Source organism: Pan troglodytes, chromosome 15 (assembly GCF_028858775.2).
Source record: "Pan troglodytes isolate AG18354 chromosome 15, NHGRI_mPanTro3-v2.0_pri, whole genome shotgun sequence".
Lineage (NCBI taxonomy): Eukaryota > Metazoa > Chordata > Mammalia > Primates > Hominidae > Pan > Pan troglodytes.
Window position 1 is genome coordinate 32,059,248 of NC_072413.2, and position 6,000 is coordinate 32,065,247.

The following is a 6,000-nucleotide window of genomic DNA, read 5'->3' on the forward strand; positions in this document are numbered from 1 at the left end:
ACAGAGCTCGTATGGGATTTTCAAAACAGGGGTCTTGGGTGATTCTCCTTTTCTCTATGCTTCCCACAGCTCACTAAGCCCTCTGCTTTGGATGTGTCATTTCTTTAAATATGTTAATGCAATTATACATGCATTGAAAATTACAGTCTTGCAAGGCTGGACACCAGTCTTCATCTGCATGACAAAACTTTGGTCTCCACAACCTCCTATCTTAACCCAGACATTGCTTTCCATTGATAATAACTCTTTCAACCAATTGGCAATCAGAACATTTTTAAATCTACCTAGAACCTAGAACCCTACTCCTGCCTCTTCGAGTTGTCCCACCCTTCTGGACCAAACCTGTATATATTTTCGTGGTATTTAATTGAAGCCTCATGTCTCCCTGAAATGTATAAAATCAAGCTTTGTCCAAACCACCCTATGTACATGTTCTCAGGGGCTCCTGAGGGCCGTGTCATGGGCCATGGTCACTCATATTTGGCTCAGGATAAATTTCTTCAAGTATTTTACGTAGTTTGATTCATCAACAGAGTTCAGAACTACTTGTCCAATGCTTACTGAAGAACTATGGACTATGATCCCTACAAGGAGAACTACAAAGCTCAAAGAAATCAGAGATGACACAAACTAATGGGAAAACATTCCATGCTCATGGATAGGAAGAATCAATCTTTTTCTATGTAGTATTATAAGCACCTAATTATATATTTATGCTAATCTGAATTTCATTTTCTGTTATGTAATTATTCATATATTTTGTACATGTTCATATCATTTTGTTGGTCATTTCTATCTCAATATTTCACAGACTTTTGTATTATTAATCTTACCTCAAGTAATATAGTTTGCAAGTAACTTTTCCCAAATTGTCATTATATTCTTTTGACTCAATTTGTGGCATTTACATTTCACGTTATTTAGCTTTGTCTTATTGTTACTATGACATCCATGTTAGATGTTGCTATACCATCCAAATTTTCACCAATTATTTAAAATGTCACCTTTATTATATACTATATTTCTATATTAAAAAAAGAACTATGGACCACTGTGATTTAGAATCCTAGTTGCTAGCCTTTCAATCAAAATTCCTTGACCATAAACCATCCAGCTGTGGAGTGCTTGACTCTCCCACTTGATAATCCATCCAAAAATATGTGGTGGTACCGGCCTTGGGCCAGGCCCAGTGCTGTGCTGGCTTTGGGTCTGATCCAGCACAGTCCCAGTGGTGGTGGCCACAGGGGTGCTTGTGTCATCCCTCCCTCAGCTCTGGGCAGCCCAAAACAGAGACAGAGATTCTGTTAGTTAGGGGGAAAGTAAGGGAAGGGAACAAGAGTCTCTGCCTGCTAATCCAGGGAATTCTCCTGGACCATACTGAAGACCACCAAGGTGGTACCTCTATGAATCTGCAAGAGCCACAGTAATATTGGGCTTGGGGTGTCCCCTAATGTAGACACAGCTGCAGTGAGTGACCAAAGACTTAAATAGCAACACCCAAGTCCCTTTGGATACCTTGAAAACCCTCCCAAGAAGAACAGGTACAAACAAGTGCAGACTGTGAAGACTACAATAAATACCTAACTCTTAAATGCCCAGAAACCGACAAACATCCACAAGCATCAAGACTATCCAGGAAAATATGACCTCACCAAAAAGACTAAATAAGGCACCAAGGACCAATCCTGGAGAGACAGAGATATGTGACCTTTCAGACAGAGAATTCAAAATAGCTGTTTTGAGGAAAGTCAATGAAATTCAAGGTAGCACAGAGAAGGAATTCAAACCTATCTGATATATTTAACAAAGAGATTGAAATAATTTTTAAAAATCAAGCAGAAATTCTGGAGCTGAAAAATGCAACTGACATACTAAAGAAAGCATCAGAGTCTCTTATCAGCAGAATTGATCAAGTAGAAGAAACAATTAGCTTGAAGACAGGCTTTTGAAAATACACGTTCAGAAGAGACAAAAGAAAAAAGAATAAAAAACAGTGAAGCATGCCTAGATCTAGACAATAACCTCAAAAGGGCAAACCTAAGAATTATCAGTCTTAAAGAGGAGATACGGAAATCAGGGTTGAAAACTTCTTCAAAGAGATAATAACAGAGAACACCCCAACCTAGAAAAAGATATCAATATTCAAATACAAGATAGTTGCAGAACACCAAGCAGATTTAACCCAAATCACACCACCTCAAGACATTTAATAATCAAAGAAAGGATCCTAAAAGCAGCAAGATAAAGGAAAGAAATAACAGAGTGGAGCTCCAATACATCTGGCAGCAGACTTCTCATTGGAAACATTACAAGCCAGAAGAGAGTGGCATGATACATTTAAAGTGCGGAAGGAGAAAAACTAGTATATCCAGTGAAAATATCCTTCAAACATGAAGGAATAATAAAGACTTTCCCAGACAAGCAAAAATTGAGAGATTTCATCAACACTAGATCCGTCCTCCAAGAAATGCTACAGGAAGTTCTTCAATCTGAAAGAAAAGGACACTAATGAGCAATAAAAAATCATCTGAACATAAGAATCTCACCAGTAATAGTAAGTACACAAAAAAACACAATATTTTAACACTGTAATTGTATATAAACTACTCATATCTTGAGCAGAAAGACTAAAAGATGAACCTGTCAAAAATAGTAACTACAAGTTTTCAAGACAAACCGTACAATAAAATATAAATAAAAACAATGGAAAGTTAAAAAGCAGGGGCATGAAGTTATAATGCAGAATTTTATTCGTTTTCTCTTTGCTTGTTTAATCAACCTGTGTTAAGTTCTTATTAGTTAAAAAATGGGTTATAAGATTATTTGCAAGCCTCATGATAACCTCAAATCAAAAAATATACAACAGATACACAAAAAATAAAAAGCAAGAAATTAAAACATACCACCAAAGGTCAGACATGGTGGCTCATCCCAGTACTTTGGGAGGCCAAAGTGGGAGGATTATTTGAGGCTAAGTATTCAAGACCAGCCCGGGCAATGTAAGTGAGATCTCATCGCTACAAAAAAAAATTTTTTTTTAATTCGCTGGGCATGGTGGCACATATCTACAGTCCTAGCTACTCAGGAGGCTGGGGTGGGAGGATTGCCTGAGCCCAGGAGTTCAAGGCTACAGTGAATTATGATTATGCCACTGCACTCCAGCCTGGGCAACAGAGTGAAACTCTGTCTCTTAAAAAAAAAAAAAACTACTACCAGAGAAAATCACCTTCACTAAAAGGAAGACAAGAAGAAAGGAAAAAAAAGGAGAAGAGAGAACCAAAACAAACAAACAAACAATAACCCAGAAAAGCAAATAACAAAATGGCAGGAGTAAATCCTTTCTTATTAATAATGACATTGAATGTAAATGAACTAAATTCTCCAATCAAAAGACAGAGGGTAGCTGAATGGATTTTAAAAAAAAAAACCCAACAATTTGTTGCCTGCATGAAACACACTTCACCTATAAAGACACACATAGACTGAAAATAAAGGGATGAAAAAAGATATTCCATGCAAACAGAAACCAAAAAAAGCAGGAGTAGCTATATTTATATCAGACAAAATATATTTCAAGACAAAACTATAAAAAGAGACAAAAAGGTCATTATACAATGACAAAGGGGTCAATTCAGCAAAGGGATATAACACTTATAAATATATATGCACCCAAAACTGCAGCACTTAGATATAAAAAGCAAATATTATTAAAGGTAAAAAGAGAAGTAGACCCCAAAACAATAATAGTTGGAGACTTCAACACCTCACTTTTAGTATTGGACAGATCATCCAGACAGAAAATCTACAAAGAAACATTAGACAGAATCTGCAGTATAGACCAAATGGACCTAATAGATATTTACAGAACACTTCATCCAATAGTTGCAGAATACACATTCTTTGTTTCAGCAGATGGATCATCCTGAAGAACAGACCCTATATTAGGCCACAAAACAAGTCTTTAAAATTTCAAAAAAATTGCAATACTATTAACTATCTTCTCTGACACAATGGAATATAATGAGAAATAAATAGCAAGGAATTTTGGAAACTCTACAAATATGTGGAAATTAAACAATATGCTGCTTAATGACCAGTGGGTCAATGAAAAAATTAAGAAGGAAACTGAAAACTTTCTTGAAACAAATGAAAATGGAGACACAAGTCACCAAAACCTATGGGTACAGTGAGAGCAGTACTAAGTGGAAAGTTTATAGCAATAAGCACCTACATCAAAAAAGTATAAAAACTTCAAAGAAACAACATAATGATACATCTTAAAGAACTAGAAAAACAAGCACAAATCAAATCCAGAGTTAGAAGAAATGATAAAGATTAGAGCAGAAATACATAAAATTGAAACAAAAAAACAACCATGCAATACAACAGATCAACAAAACAAAAAGTTGGTTTTCTGAAAAGATAAAGCTGACAAACTTTTAGCCAGACTAACTAAGAAAAAAAGAGAGAAGAGGCAATTCCAAGATGGCCGAATAGGAATAGCTCCAGTCTACAGCTCCCAGCATGAGCGACACAGAAGATCGGTGATTTCTGCATTTCCAACTGAGGTATGGGGTTGATTTCACTGGGGCTTGCTGAACAGTGGGTGCAGCCTACAGAGTGTGAGCTGAAGCAGGGCAGGGCAAGGGGTCAGGGAATTCCCTTTCCTAGCAAAGGGAAGCCATGACAGACAGTACCTGGAAAACCAGGACACTCCCACCCTGATACTGCGCTTTTCCAATGGTGTTAGCAAATGGCACACCAGGAGATTATATCCCGCCCCTAGCTGGGAGGGTCTCACGCCCACGCCCACGGAGCCTCGCTCACTGCTAGCACAGTGGTCTAAGATAGAACTGCAAGGCAGTAGCGAGGCTGGGGGAGGGGCATCCACCATTGCTGAGGCTTGAGTAGGTAAACAAAGCTGCTGGGAAGCTCCAACTAGGTGGAGCCCACTGCAGCTCAAGGAGGCCTGACTGACTCTGTAGACTCCACCTCTGGGGGCAGGGCATAGCTGAACAAAAGGCACAGAAACTTCTGCAGACTTAAACCTCCCTGTCTGACAGCTTTGAAGAGAGTAGTGGTTCTCCCAGCACGGAGTTTGAGATCTGAGAACAGACAGACTGCCTCCTCAAGTGGGTCCCTGACCCCTGAGTAGCCTAACTGGGAGACACCTCCCAGTAGAGGCCATCTGACACCTCATACAGCCAAGTGCCCCTCTGAGGTAAAGCTTTCAGAGGAAGGATCAGGCAGCAACATTTGTTATTCTGTAATATTTGCTGTTCTGCAGCCTCCGCTGCTGATACCCAGGCAAACAGGGTCTGGAGTGGACTTCCAGCAAACTCCAAAAGACCTGCAGCTGAGGGTCCTGGCTGTTAGAAGGAAAACTAACAAACAGAAAGAACATCCACACCAAAACCCCATCTGTACGTCACCATCATCAAAAACCAAAGGTAGTAAAACTACAAAGATGGGGAGAAACCAGAGCAGAAAAGCTGAAAATTCTAAAAACCAGAGCGCCTCTTCTCCTCCAAAAGGAATGCAGCTCCTTGCCAGCAAGGGAACAAAGCTGGATGAAGAATGACTTTGACGAGTTGACAGAAGTAGGCTTCAGACGAATGGTAATAACAAACTTCTCCAAGCTAAAGGAGGATGTTCGAACCCATTGCAAAGAAGCTAAAAACCTTGAAAAAAGATTAGATGAATGGCTAGCTAGAATAAACAACATAAAGAAGACCTTGGATGACTTGATGGAGCTGAAAACCATGGCACGAGAACTACATGATACATGCACAAGCTTCAGTAGCCAATTCGATCAAGTGGAAGAAAGGGTATCAGTGATTGAAGATCAAATAAATGAAATGAAGTGAGAAGAGAAGTTTAGAGAAAAAAGAGTAAAAAGAAAGAAACAAAACCTCCAAGAAATAAGGGACAATGTGAGAAGACCAAATCTACATCTGATTGGTGTACCTGAAAGTGACGGGGAGAATGGAACCAAGTTGG